Source organism: Aquarana catesbeiana, linkage group LG04 (genome assembly GCF_042186555.1).
Source record: "Aquarana catesbeiana isolate 2022-GZ linkage group LG04, ASM4218655v1, whole genome shotgun sequence".
Lineage (NCBI taxonomy): Eukaryota > Metazoa > Chordata > Amphibia > Anura > Ranidae > Aquarana > Aquarana catesbeiana.
In genome coordinates this window covers 636,110,296-636,124,115 of record NC_133327.1, presented here as the reverse complement: position 1 = coordinate 636,124,115, position 13,820 = coordinate 636,110,296, and the positions used below count along the sequence as shown (strand labels likewise).

The following is a 13,820-nucleotide window of genomic DNA, read 5'->3' as shown; positions in this document are numbered from 1 at the left end:
ATCTGGCAACATGTACCTGTGAATGATAACATCTGGGAAGACGTTGGGACCATTGTTTCATATCTTAAAGGCCCGAGCTGGGTATTAAACCAGAAGCGTGTGTGATCTCCCATAATAGGAGATCAACAGGAGTCGGTAAGTGGCAGTGTGTGTAGAGGTGGAAGTTACATCTTTTCTCATCACAATTCCTGGGTGTACTGTGTGTTAATTTCACATCGGAGATCTATCATCAACTGAATGGACTATTTAAATTGATTGATCAATTTTTTATCCATGATATTCACTTTATAGGAGTTTATTACAATTAATTTATACTGCACAGATTCACTTTATATGGAAATTACAGCGCAACTTAGTATTGAAAGAAACCTCGGATGATGCCTGAAAAAAGCTGATGCTGTCCTTCTGAAAAGTAAAGCAGATGAAGTCTTTCTCAAGGGGGAGTATTGTGATCTCTGTGTAGTGTGTTCCCGCGTGCTGAGAGATAGAGAGAGAGAGAGAGACAGTGTCATTTCATTTGAGTTAGATAGATTAGGCAGGACAGTCAGTCAGTTAGCTGCACTTACAGTGTATTGTGTATATATATGCATCCCAGGTGTTGTATTTGTATATATATATATATATATATATATATATATATATATATATATATACACACTGTATTCAGTTTAGCTAGATCCGTTCCTGTTATCTTGCTACTGACAGGCAGGCTTGTCTTGTTACAGTATTTACAGCTACCTGAAGAATATTGCTGGTTTTCTTTTGATCCTATTAGTACCACAGTCAGGCAGCTAGACTATTTACAGTTAGTGTAGTGCGTCCTCCTAACAGTGTTCAGCTAAAGCTACAAGTTAGTTTAGTGTGACCTCTGCACAGTGTTCAGCTAAAGCTACAAGTTACTGTAGTGCGTCCTCCTCACAGTGTTCAGCTAAAGCTGCAGATTAGTTTAGTGTGCCCTCTGCACAGTGTTCAGCTAAAGCTACGAGTTAGTGTAGTGCGTCCTCCTCACAGTGTTCAGCTAAAGCTACAAGTTAGTGTAGTGCGTCCTCCTCACAGTGTTCAGCTAAAACTACAAGTTAGTGTAGTGCGACCTCTGCACAGTGTTCAGCTAAAGCTACAATTTATTTTAGTGCGACCTCTGCACAGTGTTCAGCTAAAGCTACAAGTTAGTGTAGTGCATGCTCTGCACAGTGTTCAGCTAAAGCTACAAGTTAGTGTAGTGCGTCCTTGTCACGGAACGTCCCACACTACGCTTGAGTGCTTCCGTCATATACCACTTCCTCCCAGTCTGTATACAGATATCAGATATTCCAACCTCTCTGAGCACAAAACAAGGCGACACTTGCTTGTTGCTAACATTAACTCACTTTATTCAGAACCAGAATACAGTCTTATATACAGGAGAAGATGAGGTTCCACCCTCCTGCTCATATTACTCTAACAATACAAACGTAACCTAATTAACCTAATTAACATGAGCTAATTAACTAATCCTTTATACAGCCTAGGTGACTGAGACATGACCTTTTGCCCAGACTGAGTTAATTATCACAGGACATTTTCTCACAATAGCAGCAGCTCCAATAGGAGTCGTCCCGTCTCCTACATTGTATAGAGGACAATGTGATCAGCTCATTCAATTAACATAAACACAGGTAGTTGGAGTTGATGACACCAGCATCTCCTCACAGTATGTGTCCCAACAGTATAATTCAGTCTTATGAGCAGGGGGCTGCTGGAGGAATCCCCCCTCCCTCTTCAGGGACACAAATCCCAAATGACCACAGCAAGGAGTCCCCAACAGAATCAAACAACATACAATATATACATATATACACGACTGAGTCCGATTAGTACAGTTCAGACTGGATTTCTAATTCACCTCACAAAGAGTATTGTTCCATTGAAAATCCAGGGCCCATAATCAAAAGGCAAGAGGCTTGCATTCAGTCCTCTCCAACAGCCTCTGTCCCGACTAGGTCTGTCACAGTCCTCTGAACGGTGTTCATCTAAAGCTACAAGTTAGTGTAGTGCGTCCTCCTCACAGTGTTCAGCTAAAGCTACAAGTTAGTGTAGTGCGTCCTCCTCACAGTGTTCAGCTAAAGCTACAGGTTAGTTTAGTGTGACCTCTGCACAGTGTTCAGCTAAAACTACAAGTTAGTGTAGTGCGTCCTCCTCACAGAGTTCAGCTAAAACTACAAGTTAGTGTAATGCGACCTCTGCACAGTGTTCAGCTAAAGCTACAAGTTATTTTAGTGAGACCTCTGCACAGTGTTCAGCTAAAGCTACAAGTTAGTGTAGTGAGTGCTCTGAAAAGTGTTCAGATAAAACTACAAGTTAGTGTAGTGCGTCCTCCTCACAGTGTTCAGCTAAAGCTACAAGTTAGTGTAGTGCGTCCTCCTCACAGTGTTTAGCTAAAACTACAAGTTAGTGTAGTGCGACCTCTGCACAGTGTTCAGCTAAAGCTACAAGTTAGTGTAGTGCGTCCTCCTCACAGTGTTCAGCTAAAGCTACAGGTTAGTTTAGTGTGACCTCTGCACAGTGATCAGCTAAAACTACAAGTTAGTGTAGTGCGTCCTCCTCACAGTGTTCAGCTAAAGCTACAAGTTAGTGTAGTGCGTCCTCCTCACAGAGTTCAGCTAAAACTACAAGTTAGTGTAATGCGACCTCTGCACAGTGTTCAGCTAAAGCTACAAGTTATTTTAGTGAGACCTCTGCACAGTGTTCAGCTAAAGCTACAAGTTAGTGTAGTGCGTGCTCTGAACAGTGTTCAGCTAAAACTACAAGTTAGTGTAGTGCGTCCTCCTCACAGTGTTCAGCTAAAGCTACAAGTTAGTGTAGTGTGTCCTCCTCACAGTGTTTAGCTAAAACTACAAGTTAGTGTAGTGCGACCTCTGCACAGTGTTCAGCTAAAGCTACAAGTTAGTGTAGTGCGACCTCTGCACAGTGTTCAGCTAAAGCTACAAGTTAGTGTAGTGCATCCTCTGAACAGTGTTCATCTAAAGCTACAAGCTAGTGTAGTGCAACCTTTGCACAGTGTTCAGCTAAAGCTACCTGTAGAAGGTTGGTGGTGTTTTCCTGATCCTATCAATACCGCAGGCAGCTAAAGTATTTACACGTTAGTGTAGTGCGACCTCTGCACAGTGTTCAGCTAAAGCTACCTGTAGAAGGTTGGTGGTGTTTTCCTGATCCTATCACTACCGCAGGCAGCTAAAGTATTTACACGTTAGTATAGTGCGACCTCTGCACAGTGTTCAGCTAAAGCTACCTGTAGAAGGCTGGTGGTGTTTTCCTGATCCTATCACTACCGCAGGCAGCTAAAGTATTTACACGTTAGTGTAGTGCGACCTCTGCCCTGTTCAGCTAAAGCTACCTGTAGAAGGTTGGTGGTGTTTTCCTGATCCTATCACTACTGCAGGCAGCTAAATTATTTACACGTTAGTGTAGTGCGACCTCTGCACTGTTCAGCTAAAGCTACCTGTAGAAGGTTGGTGGTGTTTTCCTGATCCTATCACTACCGCAGGCAGCTAAATTATTTACACGTTAGTGTAGTGCGACCTCTTCACAGTGTTCAGCTAAAGCTACCTGTAGAAGGTTGGTGGTGTTCTCATACTGTAGGCAGGCAGTTGATTTTGCTAGCCGCAGTATCAGTATATATATATATATATATATATATAGATATATATCTATATATATATATATATATATCGTAGCTTAGTGCAGCTACAGGCCATTAGTATGTCTGGAAGGCCAACAAGGAGAGGCAGACAGTCACAAGCCAATAAAAGAGGGCAAGCAGGCTCTGTGTCTTGCGCACGTTTCTGCGCCCACCAAAATTTACTATGAGGACTTACAGTGTTGTGGCGCCAGCACCAACACCACCACCAAAGGCCCAATTTTTCAGCCCCTGTTCAACAGGGGCATGTAATTACAATTCTTGGTCTAATATTTCACAGCAGGGCCCTGTGAAGGCTTACAGTGTTGAGGCCACAACAATACCTAAGGCCCAAATTTCTGCTGAGTATATAGGGCAGGCCCCTACTTTCAGACATCCAACTTACAAACGACTCCTACTTGCAAACGGAAGGAGACAACAGGAAGTGAGATGAAATCTACCCCATAGGAAGGGAAATTCTCTCCCGTAAGAGTTAATATGGGAAAAACTTTTCTCCTTTCCACTGATGCTTTATCACCAATCCTTGTTTCACTAGAAACCCCAAATTTTCAAAAAACATTTGTCATTGGGACAAAAAGTGAGGTGAAATCTTCTGAAGAGGAGCACACACAGCAAAACAAATGTCACAGGGGTGACAAAAAGCTTAAAAATAGATTTTTTGGCTGGAGCTACACTTTAAAAATGTACCAGTTCAAAATTACAAACAGATTCTACTTAACAACAAACCTACAGTCCCTGTCTTGTTTGCACCGCCTGTATACTGCTGTTCAGAGTATATAGGGCCTGGGGGCCCCACGCCTTTCCTTTTTTTAATTTGGGTGCGGGGTTCCCCTTAATATCCATACAAGACCCAAAGGGCCTGGTAATGGACGGGGGGGGTTACCCATGCCTTTTTTCTCACTGATTTTGATCCATATTGCCGGGATCCGACATTATATTAAAGCTGCAAGCAGTTTTAAATTACTTTTATTCCTTTACCAATGTAATTTTGTGCAGGGACTGTTCTAAGCACGGGAAACACTCGCCACTTTACAGGCATACTATAGACACTCCCCAGGTACGATATTTAAAGGAATATTTCACTTTTTTTTCACTTTAAGCATCATTAAAATCACTGCTCCCGAAAAAAGGACGTTTTTAAAACTTTTTTTTGCATTGGTACATGTCCCCTGGTGCAGGACCCGGGTTCCCAAACCCTTTTTTAGGACAATAACTTGCATATTAGCCTTTAAAATTAGCACTTTTGATTTTGAACGTTCAAGTCCCATAGACTTTAACGGGGTTCTAAAGTTCGGTCCATTCGCAGGTTCTGGTGCGAACCGAACCGGGGGGTGTTCGGCTCATCCCTATCCCTGACCATTTCTTGAATCATGTCCATAATCTCTGACCATCTCTTGTTTGATGTCCACAGTCTCTGACCACATCTTTTATCATATCCACAGTCTCTGGCCATCTCTTGTATCATATCCACAGTCTCCGGCCATCTTTTGTATCATATCCACAGTCTCCAACCATATTTTGTATCATATCCACAGTCTCCAGCCATATTTTGTATCATATCCACAGTCTCTGACCATCTTTTGTATCAAGTCCACAGTCTCTGACCATCTCTTGTATCATATCCACAGTCTTTGGTCATCTCTTGTATCTTATCAACAGTCTCCGATCATCTCTTGTATCATTTCCACAGTCTCATACCATCTTTTGTATCATATCCACAGTCTCAGACCATCTTTTGTATCATATCCACAGTCTCTGATCATCTCTTGTATTATATCCACAGTCTATGATCATCTTTTGTATCATATCCACAGTCTCTGATCATCGCTTGTATCATATCCACAGTCTCCGACCATCTCTTGTATCATATCATCAGTGTCTGACCATCTCTTGTATTACATAAACAGTCTCTGATCATCTCTAATATCATATCCGCAGTCTTTGACCACCTCCATATCATGCCCAAAGTCTTGTATTCTGTTGTGTGTCTGCTGTCTATGGGACTGAATATTTACTTAATTTCATGTGTGGCCTTTTGATGATGTCGGCACCTCACTTAAGGCACCCCCTACCAGAGTGGAAACACCCTAAGATAGTAAGTGTGTTATTGGATGGATCCCCAGGTGAAGTTAAAGGAAAAAAAAAAAAACTGAAAAAGAAAACCAGGACAGTCACAACATCTAAGGATTTGGGAGCTGCAATATATTACATTTTTGTTTTTAGGTTTAATACCACAATAATATTTGGTTATAGGTCTTCTTTAAGCTTATATTTATCTGTCATATCACCTGTTTTAGATTGCTCTATCTTTGTATTTTTTCCTGGAAGGGATCAATTTTGTTTCCAGCGTCTCATCTTCTCTGCTGGCACAATGTAACGCAATGCCTGGACAGAAAAACAAATACAGAAAATTGTCAGATCACAACAAGCATGTGCTCCAGCAGTTGAAGTGTGATGAAAGTTGCATAATAAGCGCATCTGTCACCACTGGGGGGCATGCTGGAAACAGGACAGGAGAGATGATAAACACAACATACTCGTAATAACTGCGCAGGTGATAGAATAGCGTGGATTACCCATGGAGTGCAAAAGCTTTTGGTGACAAGTCAGTCAGTGCATATCAGTATTAAAATAAACCCTTGCTTTGTTGAGAAAAAATAAAATAAAACCAAAAAACCCTTCAGGTCAGATATGCGCATTTACTAAACCTTTGTAATTACACTGATCAGCCATAACATTACGGCCACTGACAGGTAAAGTGAATAACATTGATTATCTCGTTACAATGGCATCTGAAAGTGGGTGGGATATATTGGACAGCAAGTGAACCTGTTGTCACTTATGTTGATGTGTTGAAAGCAGAAAAATTGGGCATGTGTAGGGATTGGAGTTTCTTTGACAAGGACAAATTTGTAATGACTAGACGAATAGGTCAGAGCACCTTCAAAACTGCAGCTCTTGTGGGATGTTCCCAGTCTGCAGTGGTCAGGACCGACCAATAGTGGTCCAAGGACGGAATACTGGTGAACCGGCAACAACGCCATGGGTGGCCAAGACTCGTTGATCCACACAGGGAACGAAGGCTGGCCCGTGTTTTCTGATCCAACAGAAGAGCTACTGTAGCTCAAATTGCCAAAAGAATGAATACTGGTTTAGATAGAAAGGTGACAGAACACATAGCGCATCACAGTTTTTTGTGGAGATGCCTAGCTGCAGGTGCCCATGCTGACCCGTGTCCACAGCCAAAAGTGCCCATACTGGGCACATTAGCATCAGTACTATAGCACGGAGCAATGGAAGAAGATGGTCTGGTCTGATGAATTCAATAATGATTTCAAGGTGCTGACTTGGCCTCCAAATTTTCCAGATCTCAACCCCATAAAGCATGGGATGTGCTTAAAAAACAAGTACGATCCATGGAGGCCCCACCTCACAACTTATAGGACTTAAAGGATCTGCTACTGATGGCTTGGTGCCAGATACCACAGCATAGCTTCAGAGGTCTGCTGGAGTCCATGCCTTGATGGGTTATGCTAGGAAGTGGGGTGGGGTTTCTGGCCATGTGATTGGCTGTCACAACCGTCACATGTTCAGAAAGCTCATGATCGCAAGTAGAGATCGGGAGCTTTGCATTAGCCAATGGTAACTGTGCAGGGAGCGGTGGTATGCATATATGCAGTCACTCAGCGTTAAGGCCCACCCGCCAAGAGGCCGTATATATGTGTATTGCCGGTGTGAAGGGGTTAAAGTGGACCTTCAGTCATTTTTTCCAACTTTCCATCTATTAAATCTTCTGCCCTTGTTGTTTTAACTTTGGATAGTAAAACATTTTTTTCTGCCAGTAAATACCTTATACAGCCCACTTCCAGTTTTTTGTCTGGTCATTAGCCTAGGCGTATGACATCATGCACAGCTCTCTCTCTTGTGAGAGTTTGCCAGAAAGGGAGGGGGGGTGAGTCATAAGAGGGCAAATGAGAGCTGCAGGACTCCAGAGCTGAAGGTGTGTCAGTGTAAATCCAGGAAGTGAACAGGCAGCAGCTTCAGCTGCCCACAGTTAAAATGGCTGCAGCCAGACTTAGTGGATCTAGATTTCTGCAGCATATTTGGCAAGTACAGAATCACAGTATATATAAAATAATATGCAAAGTGGTTGAAGGGAAGCTTCAGAATGGCAAAGATGTTTTTATTACAAATTATGTGAGCAGACTGCAGCTCCTCTTTAAGTCCAGAGATGCACAGCAAAAATTATGAAAGATCTGAGGGATAAAACATATCAAAAGAGACATAGGGATCTATGTATAAAACATTCCTTGCATGGAAATCTTAAAGTGATACTAAAGTCTTGTTTTATTTTGTTTAAAAATAACAAACATGTTATACTTACCTGGTCTGTGAAGTGGTTTTGCACAAAGCAGCCCAGATCTTCCTCTTCTCGGGTCCCTCGCTGGCTCTCCTGGCCCCTCCCTCCTGCCCCCACATCAAGCAGTTTGCTATGGGGGCACCTGAGCTGAGCCACAGCTCCCTGTGTCCATTCAGACACAGAGCTGCGGTTCGCCCCTGCCCCCTTTCTCTCCTGATTGGCTAACTGACTTTGATTGACTGCAGTGGGAGCCAATGGCGCCACTGCTCTCTCACCCAATCAGGATTGTCGAGACACTCGTGCACATCGCTGGACAGAGATGGGGCTCAGGTAAGTATTAGGGGGCTGAGGGGGAGCTGTACAAAGGTTTATCTTAACCACTTGCCGACCGGCTCACGCCGATATATGGCAGCAAAGTGGTTAGTTCCCGCGAATCGCTGTATGAGTATGTCTGTACCTTTAAGGCGATAGCAGGCACGAGCGCGCCCGCTGCGGGGGAACGTGATGCATGTGGCCTGCGGGTGCAATCGCCGCCGGCCACGAGCGACCGCATGCACAAGAGCAGGAACAGGGATTTGTGTGTGTAAACACACAAATCTCTGTTCTGCCAGGAGAGAAGAGACATATGGTTGTTCCTACTAAGTAGGAACAACCATATGTCTCTTCCTCTAGTCAGTCCTATCCCCTCACAGTTAAAACACACCCAGGAAACACACATTTATCCCCTTGATCGCCCCCAATATTAACCTTTTCCCTGCCAGTGATATTTACACAGTAAAATTTTTTAGCACTGATCACTGTATAAATGGCAATGGTCCCAAAAATGTGTTAAGTGTCCAAATGTCCAGCGCAATGTCGCAGTACTGCTAAAAATCGCAGATCACTGCCGTTACTAGTAAAAAAAATTAATAATAATAAAAATGCCATAAATCTTTCCCATAGTTTGTAGACACTATTACTTTTGCGCAAACCAATCCGTATACGCTTATTGCGATTTTTTTTTACCAAAAATATGTAGAAGAATATATATTGGCCTAAACTGAGGAAGAAAATTGGTTTTTGGGGCTATTTATTATAGCAAAAAGTAAAAAATATATATATTTTTTCAAAATTGTCGCTCTTTTTTTGTTAACCACTTGCCGACCGCCTCACGCCTATATACGTGAGCAGAATGGCACGGGCAGGCAAAATCACGTACCTGGTACGTGATTGCCTCCCCGCGGCCGGGGGGTCCTATCGGACCCCCCCCCCGGTGCCAGCGGTGGTCGGCATTTGTCTGGGAGCATTGAGAGGCAAGGGGGAGGCCATCCGATCGTGGCCCCCCCCTCGCGATCGCTCCCAGCCAATGAGAAACATCCCCTGCCTGTGTATAGTACACACAGGCAGAGGATGTGATGTAATCTCTCCTCGGCTCGGCAGTTTCCGTTCCGGCGCCGAGGAGAGAAGACTTCACAGTGAGTGAACACACACAAACACACACACACACACACACACACACACACACACACACACACACACACACACAGTAGAACATGCCAGGCACACATAACACCCCCGATCCCCCCCCGATCGCCCCCCGATCACCCTCCAATCACCCCTCCCCCCCCCATGTCACACCCTATGTCACACTGACACCAAGCAGTATTTTTTTTTTTTTTTTCCTGATTACTGCATGGTGTCAGTTTGTGACAGTTAGAAGTGTTAGGGCAGTTAGTGTTAGCCCCCTGTAGGTCTAGGATACCCCCCTAACCCCCCCTAATAAAGTTTTAACCCCTTGAGCACCCCCCGTCATCAGTGTCGCTAAGCGATCATTTTTCTGATCGCTGTATTAGTGTCGCTGGTGACGCTAGTTAGGGACGTAAATATTTAGGTTCGCCGTCAGCGTTTTATAGCAACAGGGACCCCCATATACTATCTAATAAATGTTTTAACCCCTTGATTGCCCCCTAGTTAACCCTTTTACCACTGATCATCGTATAACCGTTACGGGTGACGCTGGTTAGTTCCTTTATTTTTTATAGTGTCAGGGCACCCGCCGTTTATTACCTAATAAAGGTTTAGCCCCCTGATCGCCCGGCGGTGATATGCGTCGCCCCAGGCAGCGTCAGATTAGCGCCAGTATCGCTAACACCCACGCACGCAGCATACGCCTCCCTTAGTGGTATAGTATCTGAACGGATCAATATCTGATCCGATCAGATCTATACTAGCGTCCCCAGCAGTTTAGGGTTCCCAAAAACGCAGTGTTAGCGGGATCAGCCCAGATACCTGCTAGCACCTGCGTTTTGCCCCTCCGCCCGGCCCAGCCCAGCCCAACCAAGTGCAGTATCGATCGATCACTGTCACTTACAAAACACTAAACGCATAACTGCAGCGTTCGCAGAGTCAGGCCTGATCCCTGCGATCGCTAACAGTTTTTTTGGTAGCGTTTTGGTGAACTGGCAAGCACCAGCGGCCTAGTACACCCCGGTCTCAGTCAAACCAGCACTGCAGTAACACTTGGTGACGTGGCGAGTCCCATAAGTGCAGTTCAAGCTGGTGAGGTGGCAAGCACAAGTAGTGTCCCGCTGCCACCAAGAAGAAGACAAACACAGGCCCATCGTGCCCATAATGCCCTTCCTGCTGCATTCGCCAATCCTAATTAGGAACCCACCACTTCTGCAGCACCTGTACTTCCCCCATTCACATCCCCAACCAAATGCAGTCGGCTGCATGAGAGGCATTTTCTTTATGTCCTCCCGAGTACCCCTACCCAACAAACCCCCTAAAAAAAGATGTTGTGTCTGCAGCAAGCGCGGATATAGGCGCGACACCCGCTATTATTGTCCCTCCTGTCCTGACAATCCTGGTCTTTGCATTGGTGAATGTTTTGAACGCTACCATTCACTAGTTGAGTATTAGCGTAGGGTACAGCATTCCACAGACTAGGCACACTTTCACAGGGTCTCCCAAGATGCCATCGCATTTTGAGAGACCCGAACCTGGAACCGGTTACAGTTATAAAAGTTAGTTACAAAAAAAAGTGTAAAAAAAAAAAAAAACAACACAAACAAAAATATAAAATAAAAAAAAATAGTTGTCGTTTTATTGTTCTCTCTCTCTCTATTCTCTCTATTGTTCTGCTCTTTTTTACTGTATTCTATTCTGCAATGTTTTATTGTTATTATGTTTTATCAAGTTTGCTTTTCAGGTATGCAATTTTTTATACTTTACCGTTTACTGTGCTTTATTGTTTTTCAGGTACGCCATTCACGACTTTGAGTGGTTATACCAGAATGATGCCTGCAGGTTTAGGTATCATCTTGGTATCATTCTTTTCAGCCAGCAGTCGGCTTTCATGTAAAAGCAATCCTAGTGGCTAATTAGCCTCTAGACTGCTTTTACAAGCAGTGGGAGGGAGGGAATGCCCCCCCCCCCACCGTCTTCCGTGTTTTTCTCTGGCTCTCCTGTCTCAACAGGGAACCTGAGAATGCAGCCGGTGATTCAGCCAGCTGACCATAGAGCTGGTCAGAGACCAGAGTGGCTCCAAACATCTCTATGGCCTAAGAAACCGGAAGCTACGAGCATTTTATGACTTAGATTTTGCCGGATGTAAACAGCGCCATTGGGAAATTGGGAAAGAATTTTATCACACCGATCTTGGTGTGGTCAGATGCTTTGAGGGCAGAGGAGAAATATAGGGTCTAATAGACCCCAATTTTTTCAAAAAAGAGTACCTGTCACTACCTATTGCTATCATAGGGGATATTTACATTCCTTGAGATAACAATAAAAATGATTTAAAAAAAAAAATGAAAGGAACAGTTTAAAAATAAGATAAAAGCAAAAAAATAATAAAGAGAAAAAAAAAAAAAAAGCACCCCTGTCCCCCCTGCTCTCGCGCTAAGGCGAACGCAAGCGTCGGTCTGGCGTCAAATGTAAACAGCAATTGCACCATGCATGTGAGGTATCACCGTCAGATCGAGGGCAGTCATTTTAGCAGTAGACCTCCTCTGTAAATCTAAAGTGGTAACCTGTAAAGGCTTTTAAAGATGTATTTATTTTGTTGCCACTGCACGTTTGTGCGCAATTGTAAAGCATGTCATGTTTGGTATCCATGTACTCGGCCTAAGATCATCTTTTTTATGTCATCAAACATTTGGGCAATATAGTGTGTTTTAGTGCATTAAAATTTTAAAAAGTGTTTTTTCCCCAAAAAATGCATTTGAAAAATCGCTGCGCAAATACTGTGTGAAAAAAAAAATGAAACACCCACCATTTTAATCTGTAGGGCATTTGCTTTAAAAAAATATATAATGTTTGGGGGTTCAACGTAATTTTCTTGCAAAAAAAAATAATTTTTTCATGTAATCAAAAAGTGTCAGAAAGGGCTTTGTCTTCAAGTGGTTAGAAGAGTGGGTGATGTGTGACATAAGCTTCTAAATGTTGTGCATAAAATGCCAGGACAGTTCAAACCCCCCCAAATGACCCCATTTTGTAAAGTAGACACCCCAAGCTATTTGCTGAGAGGCATGTCAAGTCCATGGAATATTTTATATTGTGACACAAGTTGCGGGAAAGAGACAATTTTTTTTTTTTTTTGCACAAAGTTGTCACTAAATGATATATTGCTCAAACATGCCATGGGAATATGTGAAATTACACTCCAAAATACATTCTGTTGCTTCTCCTGAGTATGGGGATACCACATGTGTGGGACTTTTTGGGAGCCTAGCCGCGCACGGGACCCCGAAAACCAAGCACTGCCTTCAGGCTTTCTAAGGGCGTAAATTTTTGATTTCACTCTTCACTGCCTATCACGGTTTCGGAGGCCATGGAATGCCCAGGTGGCAAACCCCCCCCCCCCCAAATGACCCCATTTTGGAAAGTAGACACCCCAAGCTATTTGCTGAGCAGTATAGTGAGTATTTTGCAGACCTCACTTTTTGTCACAAAGTTTTGAAAATTGAAAAAAAAAAAAAAAAATGTTTTTCTTGTCTTTCTTCATTTTCAAAAACAAATGAGAGCTGCAAAATTCTCACCATACCTCAGCAAATAGCTTGGGGTGTCTACTTTCCAAAATGGGGTCATTTGGGGGGGGGTTTGTGCCACCTGGGCATTCCATGGCCTCCGAAACTGTGATAGGCAGTGAAGAGTGAAATCAAAAATTTACACCCTTAGAAATCCTGAAGGCGGTGATTGGTTTTCGGGGCCCCGTACGCGGCTAGGCTCCTAAAAAGTCCCACACATGTGGTATCCCCATACTCAGGAGAAGCAGCTAATTTTGGGGTGCAATTCCACATATGCCCATGGCCTGTGTGAGCAATATATCATTTAGTGACAACTTTGTGCAAAAAAAAAAAAAAAAAAATTTGTCACTTTCCCGCAACTTGTGTCAAAATATAAAATATTCCATGGACTCAACATGCCTCAAAGCAAATAGCTTGGGGTATCTACTTTCCAAAATGGGGTCATTTGGGGGGGTTTTATGCCATCTGGGCATTTTATGGCCTTCAAAACTGTGATAGGTAGTGAGGAGTAAAATCAAAAATTTACGCCCTTAGAAATCCTGAAGGCAGTGATTGGTTTTCGGGGCCCTGTACGCGGCTAGGCTCCCAAAAAGTCCCACACATGTGGTATCCCCATACTCAGGAGAAGCAGCTAAATGTATTTTGGGGTGCAATTCCACATATACCCATGGCCTGTGTGAGCAATATATCATTTAGTGACAACTTTTTGTAATTTTTTTTTTTTTGTCATTATTCAATCACTTGGGACAAAAAAAATGAATATTCAATGGGCTCA

At 43.4% G+C, this 13,820-nt stretch overlaps 1 long non-coding RNA gene across 1 annotated transcript in view; it reads right to left on the bottom strand.

The window, feature by feature from the left end:
- Positions 1 to 345: 345 nt before the first annotated feature.
- The window catches only part of LOC141141607 (uncharacterized), a 31,703-nt gene continuing 18,228 nt past the window's right edge, over positions 346 to 13,820 (bottom strand). The window contains exons 3-4 of the long non-coding RNA XR_012244157.1: positions 5,965 to 6,061; positions 346 to 477 (exon numbers count right to left, since the gene is read on the bottom strand). This is a non-coding gene — a long non-coding RNA (uncharacterized lncRNA). The remainder of the gene's footprint in view (positions 478 to 5,964; positions 6,062 to 13,820) is intronic.